At 51.1% G+C, this 14,747-nt stretch overlaps 1 protein-coding gene, 1 long non-coding RNA gene and 1 other non-coding gene across 3 annotated transcripts in view; 2 read left to right on the top strand and 1 right to left on the bottom strand.

Annotated features, from left to right (window-relative positions):
* NPPA (natriuretic peptide A) overlaps positions 1-14,747 on the bottom strand; it is a 160,987-nt gene that overhangs the window by 31,808 nt on the left and 114,432 nt on the right. The gene's annotated exons all lie outside the window — the stretch shown is intronic.
* On the top strand, positions 2,263-8,792 carry LOC147577780 (uncharacterized). Its single transcript, XR_015254135.1, has 2 exons — positions 2,263-2,355; positions 8,418-8,792. It is a non-coding gene; the product is annotated as an uncharacterized LOC147577780 (long non-coding RNA).
* On the top strand, positions 13,580-13,695 carry LOC112849010 (U5 spliceosomal RNA). Its single transcript, XR_003222461.1, has one exon. It is a non-coding gene; the product is annotated as a U5 spliceosomal RNA (small nuclear RNA).

Raw genomic sequence — 14,747 nt, forward strand, 5'->3', positions numbered from 1 at the left:
CAGGGGTGAGGTGTACAGACTGAAGGAGGAGACAGGGGAAGGGTACGGGGGCTTCCCTGATCCTGGGGGCCGAAGCAGAGGCCTGGGCCCAAGCGGACAGAATCCCAGGCCCCTCTGGCTCACACTCCCAGCTAGGCAGTGGGTATAGCTCAGGGGTAGAGCTTTTGCACACTCCCAGCCAGGCCTCTGGAGCCCCAGTCCCCAAGATGGCTGTTCACCTGAGCACCCCCTCCCCCAGCATGGAACAGAAAGCAGGGGAGACAAGGGGACAGTCAAAAAAGGAAAAACACGGCTGGGAAGGTCAGACAGCCCCGGGGACGGGCGGCTCTGCCCCCTCGCCCTCGTGCTCGCTGGGCGCGGACAGGAAGCGGTTGGAACCAGCTCCAGAATTTTGCAGGCGGGGCCGCTGGGGGGGAGAGGTGCCCGTGACCACTAGCCATCGGGCGGCCCCATTGGTCCTGCAGGGTGACCTCACTGCCCAGGCCCGCAGGAGCGCTTCCTGGGGTCACATTCCGCGCTGAAGAGCCCCTCTCCAAGGTCTTGGTTGGCGCCAATGTCTTTTTAGGAACCAAGGGTCTAATTTTAGTGTCCCGGCCTTCGACACCTTCTCAAAATAGCTCCCTGTTTTCCCTCTTGTCCCTGCCCCTTCCTTGGAGAAGGTGAACCCCCTGCATCCCTGCGGTCCGGGTTGGTAAGCTCAGGCCCAAAGCCTTGTATGGGTTTTGTTAGAGGAACCCGTGTCCCTGCGGCGTGTTCCATGTGACCTGACCCAGAGCGCTGGCCTCTGGAGAGGGTGGCTCACTGGGCCCACCGGGCCAGGGATGCCCCAGCAGCCAGAACTCACGCCTGCCCCCTCCCCGTCCGTCTGCCGTGGCTCAGGTGTGACCCAAACTCAGGTCCCCACCCTCCTGGAAATCGAACCTGAATAACCCCGCCCAACCTCTACCCGTAGGAAGTATGGGTTGGCTGGCCCCTCGACCCAGGGAAGCCTCTATTTTCCTTTTTGCAGGTTCTGCCGTTCTTGTATTGCTGACAATTATTGCTATTATTTTCTGAGCACTTACTATGGTGCCAAGGGCTTCTCGTGCATGATTTATTTCATTTACCTTCTCAGCCACCCTGTGAGGCAGACGCTGGTGGTGTCCCCAAGACTGTGGGGCCGCCACGGGGCGGAATGGGATTTGAACTCAGGAGATCTGACCCCCGGCTTCTGCTTTACTGGTGTCACCACACAGACACCCTCCCTGGATCCTCACCACTGCCCTTTCTGCACCACCTTTGTCCCAGCCCGTGTCCCGGATACTCAGATCCTTCTAGGCATCCCAGACGAGCAGGCCAGAGGGGTCGTCCCGCTTGCCTGAGGTCACACAGCAAACTACCCAGCCAGAGCGGAGCACATCAGGGCCTCGGGAAGCTCCTTCAAGCCCCCAGAATGTCTAAATTCATCCAAGCAACCTTTGTCAGGAGGAGAAAAGACAATGTAGGTAAAAGTAGATAAGATAAAGAGGCATTGTTTGTTTGTTTGTTTGTTTTTTGGAGGGGAGGGGATGGGAGAGGGGCAGAGGGAGAGAGAGACAACATCTTAAGCAGACTTCACACTTAGCCACGGAGCCTGACCTGACAACCCCGGGATCGTGACCTGAGCCGAAATCAAGAGTTGGGCAACCCGCCGAGCCACCCAGGCGCCCCAAGAGCCAGCCACTCTTCCGAAAGGAGCCGGAGACCAGCAACGTTCCTAAATGCTGTCCCCTCCACAGTCAGTGCCCAGTGCCAGGCAGATGGCCATGCTCGCCAGGAGGAGAAGGGGGGCTGTTACTCAGCCAGAAGTGGTGCCACGCCTTGAAATGACCAGAGGGACGGATGATAACCCTGCACTTCCCATGTAAATAACGCAGTTGCTACAAACACCTATCAAAAGGGCAGGTGGACCAAAGCAAGCCGGGTGACAAATAGTACTTGACCTGTGACCTCAGTGCCGGGGACACAGCAGGGCTTGCGGAGGCCAGCCTAACCCTAACCCTGGAGAATCTTTTGGGGGGTTGCCCTTGTATTGTCAGATGCCGTGGAAAATTCAAAATCTTCTGTAAAAATCTGATTTTTCAATCTTGGCCAAAAATTTTAAGATCTTTCCTGACTGCTGAGTTTCTAACAAGATGTGTATGTAGGTGGTATCCAGCCATGGGGAGGGCCGGGGAGCGGGGGGGGGGGGGGGGCAGCATTTGCTGTGAGCTTATGCTTTTGTTTGTTTGTTTGTTTACAAAGCACAGTGTCTTGTATAACTGTCACCCCGACCCTGTGAGCAGACTGGGCAGGCCCACCGTGTCCATTTGACAGATTGGGAAAACCAAGGCCCCGGTGAGTGAAGCACTTTGCAAGCATCACACAGCAGTGGGAGAGCACGGATTTAAACTCGGATCTCTCTGATTCCAAAGGGGTGCTCTTTCTGCTTGGATAGGTCAAGGCTGTGTGGTGAGGGAAGGGGTGGGGCTGCCTGCAGGAGAGGGAGCCACAGTCTGCATTTCTGCACCGGGCGAGCTGACCCTACCCTGTTACCTGAACTCCCGAGCTGACCCTACCCTGTTACCTGAACTCCCGGCTCCTAGCTCTCAGCACCTGAGAAAAGCTCAGGGTGGAGCTAAGGCTGCGGAGGTGCTGATGAGGCCGGTGACTCAAAGAGATTTGTCGTTTGGAAGGCGGCCCCACCCTCCTTGGCCAGGCTGGTGGAATGCAGAAAAGAAGGGTCAGGTGACGGACAGGCGTCAGTGATGGACAGATGCCGATGTCAATCCCAGGAGCTCCGGGCTGAGACCCGCCCCACCTCCGAGGCCACCTCCCCATCTGTAGGCTTCCTGTTTTACCCCCCACCCTGGCCACTCACCCCCCAAAGCGTCCTCACATCACCAGGGCTTGCCTGCCTCTTGGGGCTCCAAAGCCCTGAGATCCCCCATGGGGGAAGCGCAGCAGAGATGCCTCCCATTGGATTCATCCGTCCTCAGGGCAGGGATGAACTGATTTGCTGCAGACCCTGCCTTACTGGAAAGCAGCCGGCATTCCTGGTGCCCTAAAGGAGACCCAGGAGAAGCCACAGGCGGCTCCAGGCTCTGGACACCCCGGGCACAAACGCACTGTGGAAACACCTGTTTGGCAGCTACCCTGCCCCTGCTGCCCCCACACTTTGCTCACAAACATATGGCCGAGCACCCACCAGTTTGTCAGTGGGGCCCAGTCCTGGCCTTTCCGAGAAAACGAAACCAAAATCCCCCACCCATAGGATTTCTGTTGGGTTTCTTAAAGCCCTGACCTCTGATATGTTTTAACATCACATATAGACAGTATGATGTTTGTCTTGCCAGGCTTTTTCTAGAAAAGCCGCTATTGTTGAAGTAGAATTTTCCCTCCAGCCCTATTTTTTTTTTTAATTTGTTTAGTGTTTTTTTTATTTATTCTTGAGAGAGAGACAGACAGACAGAGCACAAGCGGGGGAGGGGCAGAGAGAGAGGGAGACACAGAATCCGAAGCAGGTTCCGGGCTCTGAGCTGTCAGCACAGAGCCCAACAGGGGACTCGAACTCACGAACCGCGAGACCATGACCTGAGCTGAAGTCGGACATGTAATTGACTGAGCCACCCAGGCGCCCCCCTCCAGCCCTGTTGTAAAAGAAGCAAGAATTATCAGAAAATCAGGATGATGCCTATTACTGTGACTATAAGTGCACTTGAGAAAGCAGTCTCTGGAACTCTTTTTGTCCCACCCCTCAGTTCTGTCTTACCAGGATCCCAATTCTATCCTTACTCAGGGAACAGTGTAGAGTAAGAAACAGCTGCATGCGGGGGTCTGACCACTGACAGGCCACCAACCCCAGGCCTGTGAATGGGGAGGTAACCAACCCCCACTGACCACCTATTACAATTTGGTGCTCTTACATGCTGACCCGTTTAATCCTGACGCTAACCTGAGCATTAGGCATTATTGCTCCATTTTACTGATGAGTAAAACTGAGGGTCAGAGAAATGAAGCAACTTGCCCAAGGTCACACAGCCCTCTCACAGGCAGAGCTGGGATTTGAACGGAGGTCTGACTTACTGCAAGTTCTATGCCCTTTCCAATGCACCAAGCATGACTCTCAGGGGAGACAGAATGAGGTTGGCTTTGACCCCTGTGCGGCTGATCCCAGGCCAGAAGGGGGACAGGCCCTCCTGCACTGCCTAGGAACACCCACGCAAAGACAAAGATCTCCTATAAGAGTTCCCCTGCCTCACCTGCTCGCCTGAGGTAAGGGGTGGGGAAGAGCCCAGCCTGGCCTCTGGCTGAGCCACAGCGCGGGTCTTCCCCATCTGACCCATCCACCCCTTCCCAGATCCAGGATAGAGCTGGCGTTGTCACTGAAGGGAAAAGAGAGCCTTCAGCGCCACCTGCTGGAGATACAATAGCAGCGTCTGCTGTTTCCCCAGAGCAAGTGCTTCGTGGCCACGGCAGGTGGGGAGGGGGGTGGAATATGATGGAGGGCAGGGAGGGGGCCATGCTCCCTCTCAGGGGATTAACTCCTGTACTTGACCTTATAAACAGGTGTGGGTATTCCTCCTGCCATAAACTTAGCAGTTATCTTCGGGAAGCTCACAGTAATTCTGCTATGGACATTCCTGCCCGTGTCTTTCGGTGGCTTACACACACACACACACACACACACACACACACACACACACACACAGTGTTTGGTTACGCACCTATGAGTAGAAATACTGGATCATGGGGTATGTGCCCGTTCGGCTTCAGCAGCCACTTCTATATAGTTTTTCAAAATGATTTTACCAACTGACTCTCTCTGGCAGTATATGTCGCTCCACATGCTCATCAATACTGGGTATTGTCAGCTTTTCAACATTGTATCCGTTCTGGTAAGTGCATAATGATATTTCACTGTCGTTTTAATTTGCAATGGCAAATAATGCTGAGCACTTTTCATATGCTTACTGGCCATTTGAATATGCTCTTCAGTGAAGGGCCTATACAAATTTTTCCCGTCTTCTAGTACATTGTCTGTCATTTTCTTATCGATTGGTAAGAGTTCTTCATATATTCTGGATAGAAATCCATTGTCCCAGATACATATTGCAAATATCTTTTTCCATTTGGTGACCTTACCTTTTTCACTCTCTTCATGGAGTCTTATCAGAGCTTCGTTTTAATATAGTCCAGTTGATTAGTCTTTTCCTTCATGGAAAAGTGTTTTTAGACTTTAGGAAATCTTTCAAGGTCATGAAATGCTCTCCTAGTTTACCTTTTAGAACGTGGATTGTTCTACCCTTCACATTTAGGAACCGGTCTGTGTGTGTGATATAAGAAAGGTGTCTCCATTTTGATACTCGGTTGCTAGAGCACCATGTTTTGAAATAAATTTTTATTTTTATTTTTTTTTTCAAATTTTTTTTTCAACGTTTTTATTTATTTTTGGGACAGAGAGAGACAGAGCATGAACGGGGGAGGGGCAGAGAGAGAGGGAGACACAGAATCGGAAACAGGCTCCAGGCTCTGAGCCATCAGCCCAGAGCCCGAGGCGGGGCTCGAACTCACGGACCGCGAGATCGTGACCCGGCTGAAGTCGGACGCTTAACCGACTACGCCACCCAGGCGCCCCTGAAATAAATTTTTAATGTGTATTTGTTTATTTTGAGAGAGAGAGAGAGTGTGAGTGAGTAAAGGGCGGAGAGAGAGAGGGAGAGAGAATCCCAAGCAGGCAGCACTCTGTCGGTGCAGACGCCAACACTGGGCTCGATCTCACCAACCGTGAGGTCATGACCTGAGCCAAAACCAAGAGTCGGACGCGTACGTGACTGAGTCACCCAGGCGCTCTGATACAGCACGATTTCTTAATGAATACGTTAGCTGTCTAATATGGGTGTGGTTGTTTTACATCACGTGACTGTATACACGTGGCTCTATTTCTAGACTATTTTGTTCCATTTGTCTCTGTCTGCCCTTGCACCAATGAATGCCACACTGTTTCAATTACTGGAAGTTATTCTAAGCTTGAGCGCACATAGCTTTGTTTTAGCCAACACCGTATGTCCTTACCAACATTCAGAGAAGTGTTTGTGATTCTAGCTGTTCCGGAGGGTGTAATGTAGCATTTCATTGTGGTTTTAATTTCTATCTTCCTAATAAGAAATGATGTTGAGTACCTCTTACGTGCTTATTGGGCCTTCCTACATCTTTGGGGGGCAGGGGGGAAGCGTCCATTCAGATCTTCTGCCCAGTTTTTACTAGGTTCTGTTTTTACTAGCGGATTTGTAGGATTTCCTTATATACTCTGCATACAAGTCCTTTGCTAGATGAATGGATGGGGAATGTTATCTCCTAGTCTGTGGCTTGCTTTTTCACTCTCACTGCCTTAATGAGCAGACATGTTTACTGTTAGTGGAATACAAATTATCTACTTATTTTTATACGCGACGCTTTTTGCCTTCGCTCTAAGTAAATTTCACCTACCCCACGGTCATGAAGATATTCTCCTATGTTTTCTTCCAGAAGCTTTATGATCGTAGCTTTTATGTTTAGGTTTATGACCCATCTTAATCCCTACTTTGGGGTTAATTTGTTCCTCCTCTTCCAGCTTCATAAAATGGAAACTTAGAATTTTTATTTTTAAATCTTTCACTTGAAGCTACGAGCTCCCTTCTAAGGACATTAGCCGCTTCCCACAATTTTTTATGTGTTTGTTTTATTATCACTGAGTTTAAAATAGCTCCTAATTTCCCTTTTGATTTCTCCTTGGGCCATGGATTAATTTGGAAGGGTGTTGTTTAACGATCAACTATTTAAGGCTTTCCTAGATAACTTACGGTTTTCGATTTCTCATTTAGTTCTCTTGTGGTCAGACAACACGCCCTGAGATTTTAGTGTTCTCCAATTGATTCTGTCACACTGTGCCTCATTGCATCTTTTTCTTTTTTTATTTAAAAAACTTTTCTTAAATGTTTATTCATTATTTTTGAGAGAGAGAGACAGAGCATGAGCAGGGGAGGGGCAGAGAGAGAGGAAGACACAGAATTTGAAGCAGGTTCCAGGCTCTGAGCTGTCAACACAGAGCCGGACGCAGGGCTCAAACTCACAGACCGTGAGACCATGACCTGAGCCAAAGTCGGACGCTCAACCGACTGAGCCACCCAGTGGCTTTCCGTAAGGAAAAGGCTAGTGTCCATGAGGCTAGTGTCCTTCCATAAGGACAATAAGGAATGTCCTTATTCATCTCCGGCAATATTCCTGGTCTTAACATCTACATCGTTTGATATTAATACAACTATACAAGACTTGTAAGGTCTACTAATGCATAATTTTCCGTCCTTGTAGCTTCAACCTCTTTGTGTCTTTATAGTTCGAGTGTATTTCTTTTGTGGCATCATATGGTTGAGTCTTACTATTGGATACCCTCTGGCCTTTAATTGGAAAATTTTATTCATTTATATTTAATGTAATGTAATTACTTATACCATTGGGTTTAAGTCCATCACCTTGTTACGTGTTTTCTATTTATCCTCCCTTCTTTGTTGTTCTTTTCCTGAATTCTTTGGGGCTAATCGAATAATTTGATATTCCTTATTAGTTTTTTAGCTATACCTTTTTATATTGCTCTAAGGATTATGCTATGCATTATTAACTTCCCAGAGTGTACCTAGAATCAATATTTTACCACTTCAAGTAAAAGGTAAATACTTTAAAAGAGCATAATTCCACTTAAACTCCTTCTTTGTGCTCTTAATATTGTATATTTCACTTCTAGGTTATATTATAAACTCCCAAATACAAATTATTACTTTTGTTTTAAACAGTTGACGCTTACTAAAAATTTTTAAAAGCATCTCCTCTAGCATGACAAGCTGAGGGTCTCTCCAGAGGGCAGGCAGGGTGGGCGTCCGGATGGAGGAACAGAATCACACATGGCAGGGCTAGGCAGGAAGAAAGGAAGCAGTCTGGATGGTCCCGCTGCTACGCCCCTGCTCAAAATGTGGTCCGTGGGCCAGCATGATAGAAATGCAGCATCCCGGCCCAACCCAGGAATTACCCGGTCAGCATGTGCACATCCGCCAGAGGCTCCCCGCCCCCCACCCCGCCCCCTGGCCCAGTGGTCTTCATGCGCGTAAAAGTTGGAGACGCCCTGCAGTAGAATCATACCTGGGCTGTTTGTAACGCTCACTTGGCACAAGGGAGCAAGAGAGCAAACTCAAATGAGCGTATTCGTACCTGAGGTCAGCGTTCCTGGGGCACGTGCAAATAAAGTAATCACAGAAGTGACCTGAAGTGGACAGCGACCCACAGACCATCAAGCCCAACCCCTTCATTTTACACATCGGGAGACTTTACCGGCACATTTTTCTTGCCCACCATCGATTTTGATAACCGTGCTTTCCTCTCCCTTCCAGGATACCCACCCCTCCACGCCCACCTCTGTCTCTACGGTTAGGGTGCTGCTACCCACTCCAACACCTTCCTTCCAGAGAGGACGTGTGATCCAGGTTAGGCCGCAGACATGGAACTTTTGCTGGGACTATGGGGGAAGAGAGAGGGAAGAGGCACCCTCTTTCCACGAGGATGACGTGGGATCAAAAGCTCTCGGGAAGCCATTCTCTGCCCTCCTGGCATGAGCCACGTATACCGGAAGGCCTCACAATGGAAGCTTGTCCAACAGATGGAAGTGCAACATCCTAAGGGCAGCACGAGCCCCTGGATCCAGCCATGCCTGAACCTGCCTAACGCTTTTCAGTAGCATGAGCCAATACAACCCCTTTGGTGCTTTAGCCAGATTGAGCTGAGTTTCTGTTACTATTTGGTAAAATCACGGTGCCCCCCCCTCCTCCCCATGGCCCAGGGTTAGCGTAGGCTTTGTAATGACGTGTCCCTCCCCGTCTAATGTCAAAAGGGGCTTCCCCCCTTCCCCACTCTCTGCCCCTTTCTTGGGGACAGTTGGGCTAAAAGCAACTTCTCAGAGAAGTATCTGTCTGCTTCCTGAGAGAAGGGACAAGGGGGGAGAGGAGTGGGAGGTCGGGGCCGAGCCTCTCAGAGCTTTTCCAACGAGGAAGCCACAAAAGGAGGGGAGGGCTCTGGGATAAGACTGACCCAGAGGATAGAGACCTTGGACCTCTGCCAAGGGTGCCCCATCTCGGGGTGCAGAACAAGGCCTGGGATGTCAGCTGCAGCCACGGCTCCTGAGTTCCTTCCCCGTGTGGGGCACACGCTCGGTTCCCGAGATCCAAGATGAAAAAGACATGACCTCTGTCGCCCTCTCTGGGGAGACGGAACGCAGCAGGACAATCCCAGGAACGCCAGGAAGCAGGTGCTCCGTGCTGACCATGGGTCATGAAAAAGAACCCCTCGGTTGGAGTGCCAAGGATGGCTTCCTGGAGGAGGAGGCAGGTGAGACGGGCCTCAGGGGAAGAGGAGAGAGGCAAGGGCTGGACATCCTGGGAAGGGAGAGCAGAAGGGAACAGACAGGCCCCGGGAGCAGCAGGCTGGTCTGGAGAGGAGCAGAGAGTGCCATACAGGAGCAGGTGGTGAGGAGCGGTAGGTGAACCACAAGGCTGGGCTTTGCTGGGTGTGCACGCAGAAGCCCTGGAGGGTCAAGTGGGTTCGGGAGTTGAGAGCAAGTTGGGTGGGGGAGGACTGAGCAGAGGTCCTTAGGGTGAAAGTGGGCAGATGAAGTCAGAGAAAGCCTCTCAGGAACTACAGTCACACCTGCCATATACTGACTGTATGCATATACTGACTATATACTGCCGACTATATGTGAGGGAGTCTGCTGGGCGCTTTGGATGACTTTTCTCCTGTAATCCCGACAGGAGACCTGTGAAACAGGCATTTGTATCCCAGAGGAGAGAAGACTGAGACTCCGAGAAGAGAACTAAGCCGCCCAAGGGCACACGGCACAGGGCAAAGTGATTTATTCTGCTGCGGAAATCTAAGGGCTGAAATCTAAGGGCTGCGGCAAGCAGGGTGGGACAAGAAGGATGGCACCGGGGGGGGGGGGGCAGGGCTGCTGGGGAGCCTCGGGAAGGGGGGGCAGGAGCTGCGCCACAGGAGCAGAGACCTGGCACGGGGCTGCCTTAGGTCCAAGCAAAGGGCTGCAGGGCTCAGAGCACCCCGGGGGGTGTCCCTCGTGCTGTCCGGAAGGCCGCCTGCCCACGTTCCCCACCTGTGCCCCAGGCCTTCGCGCCCCCTCCCCGCCCCCACCCCAAGTGGTGCTCATCCCAGACTGCAATTCTCTGCTATTCCCTAATCAACCCATTTTGCCGGTAAAATAACCGGGAGCTTTATTTGTAAGATAACAGGTGACACAGGTTCCAGGGATTAGAACCTGGAGTTCGTGAGCATCATTACTGAGCCTCCCACACCCCCTCCGCTGCTCACGCTAGACCTGAAATCAGGGCACCGGGATGGGAAGGAGTAACCGAGAGCGCCAACCGCCTGCCTTGACCTGTTTGCCCTGCTTGATCTGGGCACTATGCTGGACTCACGCATACAGCAGAGAAAAGGCATGAACTAGAACTGAAGCTACAGAGAGCAGCACGAATCGATCTTGAAAACCTGACATTGCATGAAAAAGGCAAGCTGCAGAAGGATTAAAATATAAGCGTTGCTTTAAGTTTATTTATTGGGGGGAGGAGGGGCAGAGAGAGAGAGGGAGATACAGAATCGGAAGCAGCTCCAGGCTCCGAGCTGGCAGCGCAGAGCCCGACGAAGGGCTCGAACTCATGAACCCTGAGATCGTGACCTGAGCTGAAGTCAGACGCCCAACCAACTGAGCCACCCAGTCTCCCCAAAAGTGTTTTTTTTTTTTTTAAATTATTGTTGTGATAGGGGCGCTCACTCAGTTGAGCATCCGAGACTTTGGTTCAGGTCACGATCTCCTGGTTCGTGAGTTCGAGCCCTGCGTCGGGCTCTGTGCTGACAGCTCGGAGCCTGGCGCCTGCTTCGGATTCTGTGTCTCCCTCTCTCTGCCCCTCCCCCCGCTCATGCTCTGTGTCTCTCCCCAAAAGTAAAAGAAACAGAGAGCAATTGCTGGGTCATAAGATCATCCTGCATTTAACTTTTTGAGGAACCACTAAGTTTTCGCACATCACCTTTCACATTCCCCCCAACAGTGTGCAGGGTTCCAGCTCCTCCACATCCTTACCCACCCTCGTCATTCTCCTTTATTATTATTATTATCGCCATCCTCGTAGGCGCGAGGTGAATTAAGTTGGTTTTAATAAGGTGATTTCTGACAGTCTTTTTTTTTTTCTGAGCGTAAAGGTTTTCCTCCCTTTGTTGTGTTCGATTCTTGTATTCCACAAGAGGAAAGGGAGATGGGGTCTGGGGCGCTTTTCTGGCTCCTACCTCCCCTCCCTCTTTCGTGTTGGGAAGTAAGGAAGCCTGCAGCATCTGCTGGCAGGCAGGGGAGACAGGCAGGGGTGAGGCTGGGAGCCCAAGCGGAGGGTCAGCCTTGGTGGGGAGTGGGCAGAGGAAGGGGCAGGGATGGGCAGGCTGGTAGATCCGGAGGAGGGAAGGCGGGGGCTTCTGCTGGCTCAGTGAGATCCCCGGCGTGGTCAGTGTCAGAGTGAGAGTCAGGAAGGGGACCTTGGAGGCGGCACAGGGAGAACGTTTAAAAGGCACTGCAACACCTGCTTCCACCTCACCCCCTCCCAGCGGTCCCTACGGAGCCCCCCCCCTGCACCCGGCCCCCTCCCTCCCTCACCATCACCCTCCCTGCAGCTGGGAGCTTCCTGCACCCCCACTCCTTAGAAATGCCTCTGTCCAGGGGCGCCTGGGTGGTTCAGTCGGTTAAGCGTCCGACTCTGGATTTCCGCTCGGGTCATGTTCTCGCGGTTTGTGAGTTCAAGCCCCACATCGGGCTCTGCGCTGACCGTGCAGAGCCTGCTTGGAATTTGCTCTCTCCCCTCTCTCTCTGACCCTACCACGCTTGCTTTCTCTCTCTCTCTCAAAATAAATAAACTTTAAAAAAAAAAAAAAGGAAAGAAAGAAATTCCTCTGTCCAAGGCCACCGACCTCCCCACCATGACACCCACTTTGCAGTCCCTGCCTTACTTGACCTCTGGTGGATGCTTACCATAGCTGCCCTCCACTTCTGTGCAGCCCCAGCTCCTGGTTTTCCTGTGGCTTCCTGGGGACATCCTAATCCCCTTCACACGTTCCTGCAGCATCCACCCCTCCTTTATGCCACCACCCCCCCAAGGACCCACCTAGACTTCTTCCCTCTCCTCACTTTCCTCTTTCCCAGGTCTTCCTCCCTCCACACCCCCATGCCGGCCACCTGAAAGTCTTCTCTGCCTTTAATGCTCAGCTTCCTAATTCACCTGCCCCAGACTCCTTGTCTCTACAGTCGCCACATTAGCCAGAACGGTTGTCCCACAGTGGTTCTCTGCCTCACCTGCATCAGAGTCACCTGGGGGACTTGTGCCATCCCGGCCTGCAGGGCCCCACCCCCAGGGTTTGAGATCCAGTAGGTCTGGGGAGGGACCCAAGAGTTTGGGTCTCTGGCAGGTACCCAGGTGATACTGACATGCTGGTCTGGGGACCACGTGGAAGGAACTACTGCCTTAAATCACTCATCTGATCATGTTGGTCTCTTGCAAAACTCCTGGGTGCCTCGCCATTGCCCCCAAGGTGAATGCCAGCTCCCATCTTGGCACTGAAGGCCATCTGGTCACTCACCCTCTCTGCACTGCCTAGAACACCCTCACCGCCCTAGGGGTGCCTAGATGTCAGCGAACATTCTGTTATCAGTGCTTACCACTCACACTTAGCCTCCCCATCACATACAGGCTCACTGAGGATGAAATGTCGGGGATACCTCTCTATCCTTGCAGCCCAGCACAGGATTTAACACGGTGCTCAGGAAATTGTCGTTGAGGGGCGCCTGGGTGACTCAGTTGGTTAAGCGTCCGACTTCGGCTCAGGTCATGATCTCACGGTTCGTGAATTTGAGCCCCAGTCCGGCTCTGTGCTAACAGCTCAGATCCTGGATCCTGCTTCAGATTCTGCCTTTCTCTCTGCCCCTCTGCTGCTTGTGCTCTTTCTCTCTCTCTCAAATATAAATAAACATTAAAAAAAATTTCTTTAAAGAACGTTGTTGAATGAATGAAGATAAATATTTTCAAGTTTTATTTTATTTTTATTATTTTACTTAAGTACAAAAGGAATTTTTACTTGGAGTCGAAATTTATAAAAGATTTTTTCTGGTTGCACCAAAGCGTAAATCCTGACAATCTGGCCTCCGCTCTGCCCCCTGGTGGTAGTCTCAGTCCCCGCAGGAAAACGAATACGTTGTTTAAGGCATTTCCGGGAACCGGGGCGTGACGACGTAGGTTCATTTGCATACCCAAGAGGCATTGCACACCGGGCAATTTCCGACTTAGAAATGACGAGATTTTCCTTTTGTGGTTGAATTCTTTTTCCCCAAGAATAAGGCCGCTCCCACAGAATTGTCTGGGAGAACGACGAAAATCACTGGCTCTTTCGAGCAGAGAATCACCATCACTGAATTCGGGGTAACAGTTACCCGAGGAATGTGTGCGGGCAGTTCGAAAGCATACTCTGGTTTCTCTTCAGATCGCATAAATCTTTCGCCTTTTACTAAAGATTTCCGTGGAGAGGAACAATTCTGAGTTTTTAACCAATTTTTTGAGGCCTTGCGCTTGCAAGGCTACTTATGGTGTTTAAAAATAGACTAATTTGCTATGGCTTTTCTTTTTGTTACGCGTGCGCGTTTTGTTTGGGAGGTACGGGGCTATAATTTCCTGGTTACTTGTTTCTTTGTGTTTCTGTTGTGGGTTTTTTTTTCTTTAATTTTTGTCATTTGTAATGTGTTTTTTCTTTATCCACTTGCTCTACGTTTCCGTCTTTTCTGACGCTCCCGGGGGGGCGGGGCGCTCACCTGCTTGAAAAAAGCTTCAGATCTCCCGTGCGGGTCCATGCCGGGCTTGCCAGGGCAGCGCTCAGCTACGGAAAACTAGAGCCTTCTCGCAAGGTTTCCTGGTCTGCGGGCCTCCGAACGTTCACAGGCTGGAAACCACCAAACCCAGACTTGTTCTCGGTTTCCGGCCTCGCGCGCAGAGGCGGGCGCAGAAGATTGCTGAATAAAGAACATCTGGTTAGCCTGATCTGGCCCAGACTTCAGATAGCAATTTTTTTTTTTTTTTTTTTTAAGATGATTCTTGGGCATATCTGTGCAGTCACACACACTTTTCGAGGCAAGGCCCGGCACCTTTCTGACTGTAAGCTTTTTAAAAGAACCTTAAACAATTGAAGCAATATTGGCTGCGTTTTCTTTTCTTTCCCTTTTTAAGCTTATTTATTTTTTGAGAGAGAGCGTGCGTGCAGGCGAGGGGCAGAGAGAGAGAGGGAGGGAGGGAGAGCATCCCAAGCAGGCTCCGCGCTGTCATCGCGGAGCCCTACTCAGGGCTGGAACTCCTGAACCCTGAGATCATGACCTGAGCCGAACCCCAGAATCGGTCGCTTAGCCCAGTGAGCCATGCAGGTGCCCTGGCTGCTATTTCTATGACATATTTAAAAGTATTGCTGTTGGGTTTGTTTTGTTTTTTTCCTGATGAGGTCATTAAAACTAGAGCCGGATCATTTGTGGAAAATTGGAGTGAGAAAGACCTTTGATGACGGTTATAATGGATTTGATAAAACTCAAGAGGAGTGAATAACCACTTAGCTTTGTGATCCCGCCTAGGTGCAAGGTAGGCTGGGAA

Source organism: Puma concolor, chromosome C1, assembly GCF_028749965.1.
Source record: "Puma concolor isolate L17-30 chromosome C1, mPumCon1.1.hap2, whole genome shotgun sequence".
Lineage (NCBI taxonomy): Eukaryota > Metazoa > Chordata > Mammalia > Carnivora > Felidae > Puma > Puma concolor.